The 16,394-nt window shown below is 37.9% G+C and overlaps 1 pseudogene across 1 annotated transcript; it reads right to left on the bottom strand.

The window, feature by feature from the left end:
• Positions 1-8,299: 8,299 nt before the first annotated feature.
• LOC146657679 (creatine kinase U-type, mitochondrial-like) lies at positions 8,300-16,222 on the bottom strand (annotated as a pseudogene). Its single transcript, XR_014914215.1, has 9 exons — positions 16,119-16,222; positions 13,013-13,175; positions 12,510-12,708; positions 11,999-12,420; positions 11,801-11,886; positions 10,147-10,270; positions 9,761-9,895; positions 9,516-9,641; positions 8,300-8,437 (listed from the first exon to the last, which is right to left on the bottom strand). The product of XR_014914215.1 is annotated as a creatine kinase U-type, mitochondrial-like (transcript).
• Positions 16,223-16,394: the final 172 nt, after the last annotated feature.

Here is a 16,394-nt window from a genome sequence, read left to right on the forward strand (position 1 = left end):
CAGTACATAACTGAAACCGATTTAGTCGGGGAGGGTAAGAACTGAAAATATGAAATAAACACACGTAAGCTAAGACTCTAAAAAAATAGCATTTGTTCGGCTTTTCATTTCGCCATTTGTTGATTCACTTGAAGAGCAAGTAACGTAATATTGGTCAAGTGATCAGTTTGATATCAATCTTTCGTGATGCACCGTCATATTTACATTATTTGTACGGTACGAATGATTTGCTTTGGTACCTGGTCAAACTTAAGCTCTCCTTAGTATGGCTGGCTCCGTTTCTCCAACAGCGCACTCACAGGCAGCAGCTGCCCCGCCCCCTCGCTCAGTCGCTTAGTGCCTGAGCTCGGATCATACCAATATCAGGGGGGATTCACGCACAGTCGTAAATTCCCACAGTGTGCACTATGTGCTTCGAATATTGTGTGTACTTTTTCTTTTATACAGTTGTCAGCCAGGCATCTAACTATGAAAAATTACACTCCAAAAGATCCCGGGCTTCTGACAAAACTACCCGGGCTTAAGCCCAGTAAGCCACCCCCACGCTCCGCCCCTGTCTGTCACCATCAACACACTCCACGAATCCCGTGGATGATTCACTTCCTTATATCCGTTTGAATCAGGTACCGAAGCAGTTACGTGCGTAATGAAGCTTCGGACGTCACTGGTCACGTGACTTTTGCCAAACGAAGCAAGCCTCGACACAGTGCTTCTGAACCAGTGTGTTGTTTTTTTCGACACACGCTCCGGAGCGTCAGCTTCAAGCGGGCCATCACTAGTTTTGTCTCATGGTTGAACTTCATTCGACCATGGCCTGCAATGACTTTGCCAAATTCTTCACTGAAAAAATCCAAAAAATTAGACAAGCAATTGGTACATCAACAGCAGATCCAGGATATGTACTGTGTCCACCAAAAAACTGTTTAAACACCATGAAACAGTTTCAACCTATTAACAGCAAAGACCTGGAGGACATCTTAGGTCAACTGAACTCCTCCTCCTGCTGTTTAGATGTCCTGCCAACAAGTTTTTTCAAAAAGGTCTCAAAGAGTTTAGAGTCAGACCTGTTACAGATCGTCAACTTTTCTTTATTATCAGGTGTGTTTCCAGAATCACTAAAAACTGCTGTAATCAAACCTATACTGAAAAAGGACAATCTTGACAAGACACAAATGAACAACTACAGGCCGATCTCAAATCTCCCGTTTTTAAGTAAGATCATTGAAAAAGCAGTTTCTCAACAGCTCAGTTACTTCTTAAAACAGAATAATTGCTACGATGCCTTCCAGTCAGGTTTTAGACAGAACCACAGCACTGAAACCGCTCTGACCAAAGTGTTTAATGACATATGTCTGAATACAGACAGTGGAAAAATGTCAGTCCTAGTTTTACTGGATCTCAGTGCAGCATTTGATACAGTTGACCACAACATATTACTCAAACGACTGGAGAACTGGACAGGTCTTTCAGGAACTGTACTAAACTGGTTCAAAACATACGTAGAAAACAGGAAATACTTTGTATCAATAGGTAACTTCACATCTGAGCAGACAAGTATCACATGTGGAGTTCCCCAAGGTTCCATCTTGGGACCCCTTCTGTTTAACATCTACATGCTCCCACTGGCACAGATTATAAACAACAACAAAATAAACTATCACAGCTATGCAGATGACACACAAATATATATCACAATGTCACCAGGAGACCGAGGCCCTGTACAGGCTCTTGGTAAATGCATTGAGGAAATCAATGACTGGTTGTGCCACAATTTTCTCCAGCTAAACAAAAACAAAACTGAGGTAATAGTCTTTGGCGCCAAAGAAAAACGATTACAGGTCACCAGAGAACTTCAATCTATACATCTAAAAACCACAAACCAGGCGAGAAATTTGGGTGTAGTGATGGATGCAGACCTAAACTTAGAAAAACACATTAAGACAATAACAAAGTCAGCTTACTATCACCTCAAGAATATATCAAGGATAAAAGATCTGATGTCTCAACAGGACCTGGAAAAACTAGTCCATGCATTCATCTTTAGTAGGCTTGATTACTGTAACAGCATCTTTACAGGTCTACCTAAAAAATCAGTCAGACAACTACAGCTCATTCAGAACTCTGCTGCTCGAGTCCTCACTAAGACCAAAAAAGTGGACCACATCAGTCGAGCTCTGAGGTCCTTACACTGGCTGCCTGTCCGTCAGAGGATAGACTTTAAAGTTCTGATGCTGGCCTATAAAGCTCTGAATGGTTTAGGACCAAAATACATCAATGACCTCCTGACCCAGTATGAACCATCCAGATCCCTCAGGTCATCTGGATCCGGTCTTTTATCAGTTCCCAGAGTCAGAACCAGACACGGAGAAGCTGCATTCAGCTTTTATGCTCCTTATATCTGGAACAAACTCCCAGAAAGCCTCAGATCAGCTGAAACACTCAGTTTATTTAAATCCAGGTTGAAGACTCACCTGTTCTCAGCTGCATTTGAATAAAGCACCAAATCCACACTTTAAGCTTAAATTTCAAAACTTACATTTAACTACTGATTTTATCTACTGTTCTGATTTTATCTGTTTTGATTTTATATACTGTTGTTTGTTTGTTTGTTTGTTTGTTTGTTTGTTTGTTTGTTAATTAGTTAGTTAGTTAGTTAGTTTATTTGCTTGTTTTATTCAATTTTAAATCATGCTTTTTATTTGTTCTTGTTTCTAATGTCTCTGTAAAGCACTTTGAATCACCTTGTTGTTGAATTGGGCTATACAAATAAACTTGCCTTGCCTTGCCTTGCCTTGCCTTGAAGTTATGAGACTGATGGAAGGACTGTGAATTAACTTCATTTCACTCCAAGACAAATAAAGGTGATATATTAAACTGATATTGTAACTGTTATCACTGAATACACACACTTACTCACACATGTCTAGTGCAAATCAGTCTACTTCAGATGTTAACAAGAGCAGCTGATCTGCAGAGCAATCATATCCAATACATGCACTAATTTTTTCACCCACTGCAGTGATTTAGTCAACTGTATCAGTTGACTCTCAAAGTTCCATCTGGTATTATTCCTAAAAGACATAATTATGCTGTTTCTACTGCTATATAGCTTTCCATTCATTTGAGAATTTAAGCAGTTATGAGGACTTACAGTGGTGAATATTTTTTTTATATTGTAATATAATATTTTTTTTGTATTAATCAGCTAACTGATAACATGGTTAGTAAAAGTTAGGGTAAACAAGGAGGTCATACCTTTTCATTATATTTCATTGTATTGTGTGGATACAGCTCATGGAAGATATTTTTACGTGTGCTACATCAAACAGTAGCCATTAAAACAAAACTGCAGTTCATGGAGTGGACGATTAAAATAAGTCAGTCCCATTATCTCCCATGTTAAAATGTAAAACTTAACTGCTAAGTGAAACTACAACTTTAGCAAAGAAATAGATGGTTTGAACCACTCATACTACTCATTGGTTTTGGACATTCTGAAACTTCAGCAAACTTATTTTGTATGCTGCCATGTTGGTTTTTTGGAGCCAGAAGTTATTTTACATTGATGAAAAGGTGGCCTGCTAATTTATCAGTTAACACTATCGAGCTTAGTTAAGCTATACAGGTACAATATACAGAAAAATTATGGCTGAGTATAGGACAAATAAATTTTTAGCATTTTAATCACCAAAACTGAAGAACAAATTTTTGGCATGGTTTAACCCCATAGGAAGCCATGATATTAATCTATTCAAATGCTCCAAAAGGCATGAACAGCACACACATATACACACACACACACACACACGGACATGCACATGCAGACACACTTACACCCAGTGAAGATGTCCACTTTAATTACTTTAAGTAGTGGTTGAGTCCTGCCAGACTTTGACTAGCTCCAGCTGCCCAGTAATGCGCCTATCTCAGGTATCCAGGTGGATGAGTTATTATAAAATTCCCCCTACAGGACTGTTATGAGCATATAGAGCCTAAAACTGTGTTTTTTACCAGGTTTCAAATATGCTTTCTAATGGTGTGAATTTGACATTTTAAAATTGGAGGATTGATGGGGACTGATTGCTGTTTGGACTCAAGTTCCACCTAAAGGAAGGAATTGCAATTTTTGACAGGTTTGCATTGGCTTGTATGTTTGTCCATGAACTTGTCCGTTTGAGTACTGTTAAGGTATGTGCAATGTTAAAAGTAGGGGTGTTGCTGCTTTGATCTACAGGTGTGTGGACACAGGCAGCGGTAGCCTCATCTAATTGGAGTCACTAATTTGGACTCAAATTATCTGACAAATATAATGTCTTACAGTACAGAGCTTTTTAGAAGTCTGTAGTCCAGTTTTGGTGAGTCTAATTGTAGTACTTAATTAGTATCTTACTTCCCAATTAGTTATTGTGCATTACATCCACATGGTTTATAGACACAGCTTGCTTAGTGTTTTAGAGCTGATATCTTACTGTTCAGTCCTCTTGTCTAAATATGATTATTACTTGTCCCAGAAACCAGTGGATACTGGTTTTGTAGACAACCCTTGGTTTAGTTATCTTTGAACTGTTTTCTGATCTAAAGAAATTTATAAACTTAAATATTAGTATTTTTCTACTTGTGAATATTTTTCCAAATTTTAACCAAAATCAAAGAATGATTTTCTTGAATCATGAAGATTAGATTTTCCACATAACTATAAGAGGAAGAGTAACATTCAGCATCTTAGGTGCATGCAAGGCCAAATTCCAGTTTCTTTCCTTTTCACTCTGTATTGGCTCAAGACTGATTGAAAAAAGCACTCTGAACTTTTCTTCATCAATACAGTCATTATGTAATAAATCACTTTGAATAGAGTTTTGTAAGTAATACCCTGCTTGGTGTAAACTTTCTCTTTCAGAACTGCAGAACTGCTCATTTACTGGCTCCACTTTGAGAAATTAGATTATAATGCACAGCTATAAATATCTAAGTCTGTAAATACTGGAGATCACTAGCTTGCACATTTTGAAGGTAACATTATGTAATTTTATAAGTGCTACAGTGGATTATTATCACATTACATCAGGAGAAATGCAGCACAAAAATAATGCTGAGAGTCAATGCAATGAACAGCTCTTTAAATTAATAGTAGAACATATTTATATAAGAAAATGCCAAATACAAGAAGCCAAATGACTGTCATCATAGTTTGCATGTAAAAGCTGATTCACACACTCAATAGATCTGATCATAGTTATATAGTTTCTATGACTCCAATAACTCTGATAAGCTCAGGAATCTCAAGAGAGATGCCATTTGATTTCTCCTACACTGCCCTCTGCTGCATGGTTTCTATTACTACACAGGTAATGAGGCAATGCTATGTACCAGATGGAGAATATGTTGTCTGAATAAACTAGCTGCAATTTTCTTGATGAATGCTTTGTTATTTGGTTTTTCAATCCATCACTTTAGATTTAGATACATTACATTTTTATACAATAAAAAGTCTGAAGAAGATAAAGTTGTTGTTGTTTTAATATAAATAAAAGAAAACAAACATCTGAAATATACAGTATCTGAATCAAACATTAGAGAAACTGCAGAGGTTGTCATCAGAATAATTGCAGATAAACAGAATCAAAATCAAAAATCCTCTCAGTAGATCATTTTTAGATTTCAATGGCTTCCTTTTAGCTACAAATACATTTGATTACCAGTGTGTTCTCCTTCATTTTTGAAAAATTTACAAAACTAAAGGAGATTTAAATTTATGAAGGCATGAAAATAAAAATGATGACCTTCAGATGAAGAGTGTAATAATAGCCAATGGCGCTAAAAGCAGAGGCACAAAGACGCCAGTTTGCTTTGCTCCATTACACAGGTCTTCACTACAACATCTGATACCCAAAGAATCAGCTATGTTGCACATATCTCTTCTCAAGCACTCTTTGGTGATCATATTTTCAGCAACTGTAACAGAGAAAGACAACAAACATGACCTGGCCAAGTATGCTGTTAGAAAATGCAAACATTAGGGCCCCTCATGGTGTTAACTGAAGCCTACCTAGGGTGGTGGAGCAGTAGTCATAACCCAGAGGACATATTCGAGTACAGCTGCCAGGATTTGCACCCAAGCAGGTGTAACACATTAATCCATATACTGAAGGCAAACAAAAACAGTTTACAAAGACCGAGAAAAAACTGAATAAATAAATAAATGGATGCTGGTCGTAAATGCTCTTACCTGGTGCCAGTATCATACAGAAGGAAGCAACAGACACAAACAGCCTCACTGTGGGTCTTTGATCAAATGTGCAAGCGCAGAGAACTGGAAACCTGTCAGACCTTTGGTGTCAAATGAAACTTCTCCACTGTTTTCCGCATTATATGACTTCAAAATGCATTATTTCATTACTTTGGCTTTGTACCAGCAACTTTTTATGTCTGGGTACTTGACTTGTCTTTCTTTAATGTTGGTCTTTATTGTAAATGTTGCTCTCCACAATTCCACTAATTCATCATCAACCCATTTTCCAGGAATTCCAGTGCTGATAAGAATTTAATTATCCTGAGTGAAACCATACATTTGTCTGGTGTTTGTGCAGTACATACCAAAACACTTAAGTGAAGTGATTGAAGCTGCCACACCCAAACACTTTAATTTCTAATGAATTAGAGTTGAAACAGAAAATTTAAAAAGTCTGCAATGACGTTAATAGCACTGTAGGTTAGACACAACACAAGTGCACCCATGATACCTGCCAGCTTTAGCATCCATCAAATAAATTCTAGCTTAATTCAAACTGTAACAACGGCACCAACAGTTCTCTTCTTGCACAACAGTCACACACACACACACACACACACACACACACACACACACACACACACACACACACACACACACACACACACACACACACACACACACACACACAGGGTCTGAGCTTGTTGGTCTATAATAGCATTAATAGATCTGCGTCATTAATCTGCTCCCAGAAAAGGAAGAGTCTCTCAGAGCATCACAATTTAAAGAGACAACTCACCCAAAAAATTCAATCAATTACTTTGGCAGTATGCCTTTAATTATAACATATAATCGCTCCTTCATCACGCCAAAAGATTCCACAAAAGTTGAAACTGTCAATATAAGGCATAAATCAGCTCACCTCTGTTTGGCCTGTCTGCTCTGTCCAGCCATCACTAATAAGCTTGGCCTTTTTCTCCTGGATTAAAGGCCTTGTGTAGGAGGCATTTGAGAGGTTGAGGTTAGAATGTCGCGCTAACTTCAGCATGTCATTCCTTTTTATTCTCATTCATTCTGTTTGTTTTATTCCAGATATATTTTTATTTCTTGTTTATAGACAGAAACAAGTCTAGTCATCAGAGCGATGTGGACTCAGCGCTGTAAGAATAATAAAGTCTTCTTTGTGAGTTAAAGTTCAGGACAAGTAGGGTTCAGCACTTAACTATAGAGCTGTAAAGGTCATGACATTATTGCCCAATATAGCTCGTTCTTATTGAGTCAGCCAGCCACGACAGACAATGCTCCTCTTCCCCTTGTGTCTGGAAAAGAGAAGGAACTAGCAGAACGCTGGGCGGTCAAGTGTGAGCATTAACAATATTTTATAGTGCTATGAGTTATACTTTAATCATTGTAACTCTCTTGTTTCTCTCTCTCTCTTTTTTTTTTTTTTGTATTTGTGGCATTTTAGCTTTATAGTTAAGAAATTAGGAGCATGTCTTATTACATTATAGATACATATATATGATATTAATAAGATGTGATTAACAAACACCAATAATCTTCAGATATAACAATAAAAGTATTGAATTAATGTATAAAAAGTGCTATTTTATTGCTGTTTTCAGAGCAGGTTTGCTTGTTTTAGTTACGTTTTTATTGTTTGTAAATGTTTGCTTTTAATATAGTTTTTATTAGCATCAGTTTTGGTGTTAGACTTTTTAATTTCTGTTATATGGGTGCATATTACAAAGGCAAGCTCTCAGAAAGTCAGTACAGGCAAAAGAAGTAAATTAAGGTGTCTGAAACTGAATGGAGTCAAACTATAAACAATGCTGAGTAAATAATTTTCCTTTGTTCACAAGTTACCTTTTTTGCAGTTACCGTCTAAAAGGCTGTTAATACCACCAAAGTTGTAAAAGCACCAACCAGTAACACAAAACTTAATTCATCATTGGAGTTTATTAGTTTTAGAAGTCATGTACATGTAATGAATTTATTTTGAATGTAAGTTAGTACAGTGTTATACATGCAATAAACATTAGTTAAATGATCAGTGATCGGAGGATGCCCACCGCCCAGTCGAGGTGATTCTTACTTCCTGAACTGAGGAACCGGGGACGGGATCTTGATGTCCTGCCCCCTCTCCAGCCTCTTCTCACATTCAATAAGGTAGTTAACACCATCAATCACTAACTGCACCAGCTCAACCTGTGAATGCAACGTAGTCAGTGTCAACAATATTTTATTATGAGCATGTACAAAGTTATTATAAAGGTTTCCTTTAACTGTAACTCAGCGGTTCATCGCTACATGTATCTGATCCTGAAACTCTATTGGATATAACTGAATGTTACAAGTACTGATATCAAAGAGTAGCTCTTTTCACAAGTTGAAAGACATGAAATAAATGAAATTGTTTTTTGTTATTTGGTTGGATAAAAAAAACATAAAGCATTTATTTTTTAAATCAGTCCTTTTTAACTGATTCCATATAACATATGGCGAGAGTCTGGAGTTACAAACACAATCATAGTATTTATTTGTTGACCTTTAAACTAGTTCTAACTTATTAAGTGAAATACCAGAAAAACAACACCACCAATGTATGTACTTGTGAGGTTATAATTTGTGTACACTGCACAAAAGAAATAAGAAATAAAAGCATTGCAATATTAAGCTGAGCTGGATCAAACAAAGTCTGTGATGGCGTTAATATCAAACAAACAAAATAAAATGGATCTTAGCTTTTTCTTGAACTTTTTCTTGAAGTTCAGCTAAGATACTGTGTGTTTTGTTGATTGCCATTCTTTGCTATTAACCCCTCCAACACCAGTACACACCTGGTTAGCATTAACTGTATTGCAAAGGCTCATGTGACGCTCTGGCAAATTTAACTTAAACCTTTACACTTGTGCCTCCTGAGATTACCCTCTTCAGGCAGGGGCTTCCCCTGAGGCCATTCACAAACTTTGCCCCGTTTGGCCCAAATGGAAGTAACCACAGCACCCCACTATATCCCTGAACTTAAACACTAAGGTCCTTTCACAGCATTTGCCAAAGCCTGCAAAGACATTCTGCTCAGGAAAAAGCAGCCATTTAACCTTCACTGGCACACCCCTGCCTGGATTACAGATTAAAGAACAGCATGGGGTACAGTTATTCAAAGCTTACACCTGCTGTGCTACAAATGTCTGCTCTCCTCCATCTGACTCTGTTTCTCTCTGCCTGCTGTTCACTTTTGAGCTTTACTTTCTTTAGCTGTTGTCTTCATTCCCTGAGGATTTACCTCTGACTTGCCCAGACGGTCAAGGTTAGAGATGTCAAAGGTATCTCCGGTAGCGGCTGTGTCAACACCTCCCGTGCCTCTCTTCTGTAGTCTCAGATTATCCAGGATCTTTTTGAAGCGAGCATCCTAGATCATAAACACCAAACAAATTCAAGTTACTGTCAGATACACGAAGAATACGTGACATCATGTGCATGTGTTTGGAGTTAACGTGAGATGAACTGTCATTATGATTCATGAATTACCTTACTGAGGAGGGGCAGACGAATATGCACACCAGCCCGGAGTCCCGTGCCAAGATTTGAGGGGCAGGTGAGGATATAGCCCAGACGCTCATTCCACATGAACTCCCATCCTCTCTCCTGAATTAGATGCTCAACCTAGAAGTTAAAATAAATACTCAGATCTTAGATCAGATCTCTGAACTAAAATCTTAGTTTGAAGATCTGAATTAATCTAAGTCTTTGTTTCTTGATTTTTGGTCACTCTGCTAAAGATTAGTTTATAGACTCACAGTCTTGTAGGCAGAAATGACAAAAAGACTGTGATAAATTGAATTAATAGATAAACATTTCACTTGAAAAATTCACACTGGACCAACGATAATTCAAAGATAAAGAGATGTGTATACCTGCTTCAGCCCTCTGCAGAATCTTTCAAACACTCTTTTCATGTTTCCTCCCTTCTCCATGGATATGACCCTTGTGTGATCCTCTTCATTGATCCAGATCAAGAAGTTCTTCTCATTGTTGTGCCTGCGTGTCAAGAAAAAAGAATTAAACTCCAGTTCAAAACTATATTTATATTTTCTTGTGAAGACACCAGGGCATATAAGTGAATCAGTTTCAGTCACATTCAACATAAGAACAATTAAAAAAGCATATGTGAGGGAGAAAAATAACATTCTTAAAAAAGGACGAGGAGAGATGCAAGTAAAGATGCTTTGAGGTTTTTTTTAAAAATGTGATCTGAAAAGCATAATATGGTATTAAGTCTCGACTTTAAGTGACTGATTTTGATTTTATTGGAGCTACTAGTACAGGTCTAAGAATACTAACAAACATGTATTATAAACTTTATGTTTATGAATGAAAAAAAATCCTGGAAAAAGAGTAGCAGAAATAAGGTGGCAAGATGGAAAATATACACATTAAAAAAATCAGCCAATACTAGGACTTATGCTACCAGAAAGCTGACATTTCATTCACTGGAGCCAAACTACAGTTAATTGAATAGTTAAAATAGATGACACAGACTGACTAATTTGAATCATTTGTTCACAACAGACTTAATAAATAAATAAAAATTCAGTGTCTGTGCTGGGTTTTTTAAGTAAATTTCTTATTTCCTTAAAACTAAAGTGGTGCCTTTTACTATCTATATCATTTTTATTCTTTGATTTATCAAAAAGTTACACTGTCTCGCTTACAACTATTTTTCTCTTTTAGCTAATTCTTTCTCTTAGATATATCTTCTTTAGTTTTCTCTTATTTTCTTTGATGGATTACTTGCTTCTCATTGATTTTCTGCAATAAATGTTAAGTGTTTTATGTATGTTGTAACTAAAAAATAATTTACTAAAGGACATATAACAGGATAACATCACATATCATGTGTCCAGTGTTTGATCATAGTGTACTGATGGAGCCTCTCTCTCACTGGTTCACGCCCAAAATGTATAAATAGTTATATAATCACTGACATTTTATATTGTACTATCTCTGGAAAATTACATAATATTACTTAAAATCCTTTGCTTTCCTCAGGATATTATCCCTTAAAAGTAAGCTATATGCTTTTGTCAGAATTTGGCGATTTTCTTAAAGTGACAGCTAATACCTAATGGTGCCTGATGTTAGACAGTATCACCAAATCAATCTGTTATAATTAACAAAGTGGTACGTCAGCAAATAACATGTTGAAATCAGTGATGAAAAGAATTTAGAATTGCAATGCATGTGTGGTTGGTTGAGATTTTAGCTCAGCTCCAGGGGGATGTGGGGCAGAGTGTTGTGGGAATAGTTTAGTTTGAGTAACTGGGACACCTGTTGTGCATTCTCTAATCAACTTGTCCTCTTGAAGAGCACACAGACACCGAGAAGCTGCAGGAAGCAAACTGAGTTATCATTAATGCAGAGTGCACCCTGGAAGCTGGACGTGTCAAACAAGTGGATACTATTCTTCAGTAAATCTCTAACTCGAATATCTCCAAAATCTAGATTTCTAGGTCACTGAGCTACAAAACCACTATATTCCTTCTAGTCTGACTGTACTCCTAGTCTTACCAGATCCCACGAGCATCAGGCCAATCTCTGGCCATCCCAGCTGCCGTGAGCAGAGGTGACACAGGCTTATCAAACAGGAAGTGCTCCTGATTGGCCAGTATGGGGACACAGGAACCACGGGGACATTAGATAGCAAAAGAAATCAAGACAAAAAGAAAAATAAACCTTGCTTCTAAAAATGTGTAAATCTTCACTAACATCAATAAGCTGTTGCTGCTCTCTTTCAGTCATATCTCCCAAGCTGTAGTATCGACCAGAAAGGTCTCCCTTCAGGCCAGCCAGAGCGGTCACAACCACACGCTCCACTTCACGGCGCTCGGAGCGCGTGCATGCAGGGGGGAGGCTCAGTCCACGGATGCTGCGACCGGTACGAACACGAGATGACAACACGTAGTGCTCATCAAAAAATCCTGAGGTGATCTGAGGACGACAAAGCTTTAGGTTATGTTAGGCATGTAAGAGTTAATACACGGACTCATGGATGCTCAAGATGATGTGATGCAGAGAACAGAAGAAAGTATAACCTTGGAAGCGTCCAGGTCAGTCGGGTGCTTCATTGTACGAGGGTCATAGCCATTGTGTCTATCCTTAATAACAGGGTCAAAAAGCTCAGCAAACACCTGATTAAAATAAAAATGAATCAAACATATAATTTCCCATTTTATTCGGATGGAAGCCACATCAACATGGTGCAAATCTGAACGCATACCTCATAGGTCTCCTCATCCCCAGCCACCATTCCCACAGTCTTAATAAAGGGGTGTCCAGGGTTGTCCACTCCAGTCTGGATGCACTGGTCCAGGGTCCAGTTGTTGGGTGTTGTCTTATCACTCAGACGTGCATAGATCCCTGGGGTCAAGGCCGAGGCCATGCAGTTGTTGTGTTTCCTCAGGTCAGGGAAATCAGCACTGTAAAAAGTTAACAAAAATCAATGTTTATACAAATAAATTATTTTCATAGCCAGGCTTGTAACCATCTAAATATTGTTTGAAATAAATTACTTGTCGTGGTGCTTTGGTTGTATTGGGGAAAAACAGTCTTTCTGCTATCTGCTTTTCTGCTGTAATTCAAAGAAAGTTTTGCCAAGCGATCCTGCAATGTAGGCCTGGATTCATGCAATAACTTGATTGACCAGTTAGCTAGACAACTCTCAGTTTGATCTCCCTTCACTTTATGGCACCAATACACACATATACACTCATTTTCAAGTACCTGGGTGGATAGAGCCTTCTCCTCTCAGCAGCTTCCATGTTGTCACTGAGTAGGTATCCGGATGTCAGCGTGCCAGCTCCCATGGCCAACATCACTGCCGTGTTACGGCCAGAAATCACACGGGTGAAAGAGCTTGACATGCTTGTGAGGTCTCAGTTGTTATCTGGTAAAAGTGCAGATGACAAAGGTTACTCTTCGAGAACTTCTCAATTGTAATTTATTGGCCCTGGATAGTAAAATTCCAATTTTCAGTCTGGCGGATTAAGAAACGTGAAGTTGTGTTTGTGTAGGAATGTACTGCAGTTGAGTATTAAAATCCATAATGAATGTAATGTAATGGTTACAATCTCACTGGACTGTTTCAGGCCATGTCTTTCATGCACTACCGTACAGCATGCTGAGTTTCTCGTTTAACGAATAGTGATGTGTCAGTCGCGAACGAAACTGCTCTTAGAGCCGCCTCTTTGAAGTGAACGACGTGAGCCGGCTCCCGTGGATTTTTTTTCTTTATCTCACCCTCTCTCTCGCACTTTTTTTCCGCTTCACTCTGCACGCAAGCCTTATGCTTTGCGCTGGGAAGAGGGGGGAGGGGCAGTAGTTACACTCGCAGCAGCACAGGAACAGAGCGGGAGGGAGAGAGAGAGAGAGAGAGCCAGGGACAACAACGTCACATTAGAAAGGTATAGTGATCATAGTGATCATCCACAACTATTTTCAGTTGCGGATGATAAAAGATTCAGAAAGTTTATTCATGCATGCCCATATGTGCATCTTTTTGTTTCCATATATTTTCATATTTATATTTAATTGTGCAGTGTTTTGTGTTGTTTCACTTTAAATTTGTTTAAAAGGAAAACGCTGAAAATTTAAATAGTTAAAAGTTGAAATGTAAACAGGTGGTTTTTGTATTATATGAATTATTTATTACATTTTATGTGGAGTGAATAAATAAAAGTATATTTACGGTGGCCCCTAGAGACAAAGCACGTACAAACTCCAAAGCACGTACAAACTCCAAAGCACGTACAAACTCTGAAGCACGTAAAAAACACAACAGAAGTGCTCCAGGATGCTAGGGGGCAGTGTCGAGCTTTTGTTACCTTGTGGCTACACAAGCCAGGAAGTACCAACGACTGGATTTGATGTGCGGTAGTAACAGGTAAATGAACAATTTTTTTTATTTGAATATATATGAGTGACTGTGTATAAATACACAAACAATACACATATGCTTTCAATTGTGTAATTTAAGTGATCTAGGTAGCTCTGTTTTGGAAGTTCAGTTAACGCTAGAAATGTGTTTTGGAGTTTGTACATGCTTTGTCTCTAGGGGCCACCGTATATATTTATATATAAACATATATAAATAAAACCACAGGGTTTTCTTTTACATTAGTAATTCCTTTTGTGCATAATTTCAAATTGTTGTTCATAATAAATTAATTAAAGCAACAAAACAACCTGAAGACCCGGTTGGGAGCCGAAAGAGACAGATCTTTTTAGCGAGTCGAGCTGAAAGAGACGGTTCTCTAAAAAGAGCCGGAAATCCCATCACTATTAACGAAAGCTGAACTTTACAGGCATCCTTCCTGAAGGTCACAGGTGGCATTCAGGGAAAGCGGATAATTGGGAATCAGATGGTTAAACCAGACAGCACCGAGAGGAGAGCAGAAAAAGTAGTTACCTCCATAGCTGAGCAGAATATTTGCTTTAATAATTTGTACAAGTCTGTGCTGCAGACTGAAGCTCGTCGTATTTTTCTGCATGCTGTCACAAAGTTCAGCAATCCCTTAAAGTTTACATATTAAATTAAGACGTCTTAACACATATTCGCTCTTCGTGAGTACATACTCAGACAAAACCACTAATAGCCTTAAGCTATGAACTGCTTAAGTAACAGATACGCCTGCAGTCTGTGTGATGGGATTACTGGTGAAGCATACAGCAGCCTTCTGATTGGTCACCCAAAGAGAGTCACTGGCTCAGGTGATCAGGTGATTTGTGATTGGGTGCCTTGACCATATTAATAATTGCCTAATGATGTTTTTCGTAGTTGCTTGCAAGACTCCTCAGTCTGTTAATCAGAGCTTGCAAAGAAGCACAGTTTATTTTATTTTTATGTATTTTTAAGATACTTTAAATTAAAAATATGATGGGTTAAAAATTATTTATAGCATTATATATACAACACATATTAACACGATATTAGAGAACTAGATGTGATATTACTGTATTGTTGCAGATTACCTATATTACAAAAGTGAATTTCTTTTCTTGTCTGAAATTAGGAGTCACAAATCATATCATTTTCTCTCTCTCACGCACACAGACTGATAGTAAGTTAGTGAAGTTAAGCTAAACTGCCAGTTTAGAGTTCAGCTCATCCGTGGAAAACACATGATTCTTTCTCAAACAGGCCAAGCTTGCACAGGACAAACAGAAGAAAACATATAGAAAGAAACCAGACATTCTTCAAGAAACCCAAGAAAGACCAAGAAGTGGAGTAAAGGTCTTTAAGGCCACGTTAAAGTCAAGGAGAAAAGTTGGATTAAAGGGATTTCTCTCAGGGAGTGCATAGTAAGTAGAGTGGAAGGCACCTGCACCTTTTGACCCTTGATAAAGACATACTGCTAAGTCTACAAATGGTTATCTGACTTATTTGCAGATTTTTTTTAAAATAAAGAAATATAAAGTAAATGTAGGTGCAGGAGACATTGCTGGCTGTTTGACAAAGAATAACATTTAAGCAGAATAGTAGCAGATGGCTGGGAATAGAGGGCAGCTTAAGTGGTCTTAATGCAAGTGGCTGTGTGTAGACTATACTGTGTGGTGTAAATAATAATTTAAGGTAAAAGGATTGGAATTTTTTTTTTATATCAAACAAAGATAATCAAAGTATTTCTATTATAGAATAATAAAAATACATCAAAAATGTATCAAACTGAACTGAAAAAAAATCATGTGATCCATAAAATAGTCTGTTAATGAATGTGAGAGCTACTGCACTTTTCCAAGTGAGGTGCATGAGCAAACAGGAAACATAAATGAGGAAAGGAGCTGAAAAAAATTCAGAATGTGAATTCTGGAGGCAGAATCAATTACTTACCTTTTGATAGCTGAAGAGTGGAGGTAGCAGAAGATCCTGCAGCTCAGTCCAACGAAGCTCAACCTGCAGAGTGAGAGCAGACAGAAGAACAGGGATGGGATCAGAGGAAGACGGGGCCACTGGCTCAGGATTAGCCTCTCACTAGGCAACAGACTGAAAATCCTCTTTCTGCTGTCAGTCATCATGTCTGTCTGCCTGCCTCTTTACACCAGCCATGGGTGCTTTCACGTATACATAAAAACTCACCTAGTCTTCCATACAAAGCTGAAATTTGCA

This window comes from Rhamphochromis longiceps, linkage group LG12, assembly GCF_057381845.1.
Source record: "Rhamphochromis longiceps isolate RC_006_pf linkage group LG12, R_longiceps_female_GT1.1, whole genome shotgun sequence".
Classification (NCBI taxonomy): Eukaryota; Metazoa; Chordata; class Actinopteri; order Cichliformes; family Cichlidae; genus Rhamphochromis; species Rhamphochromis longiceps.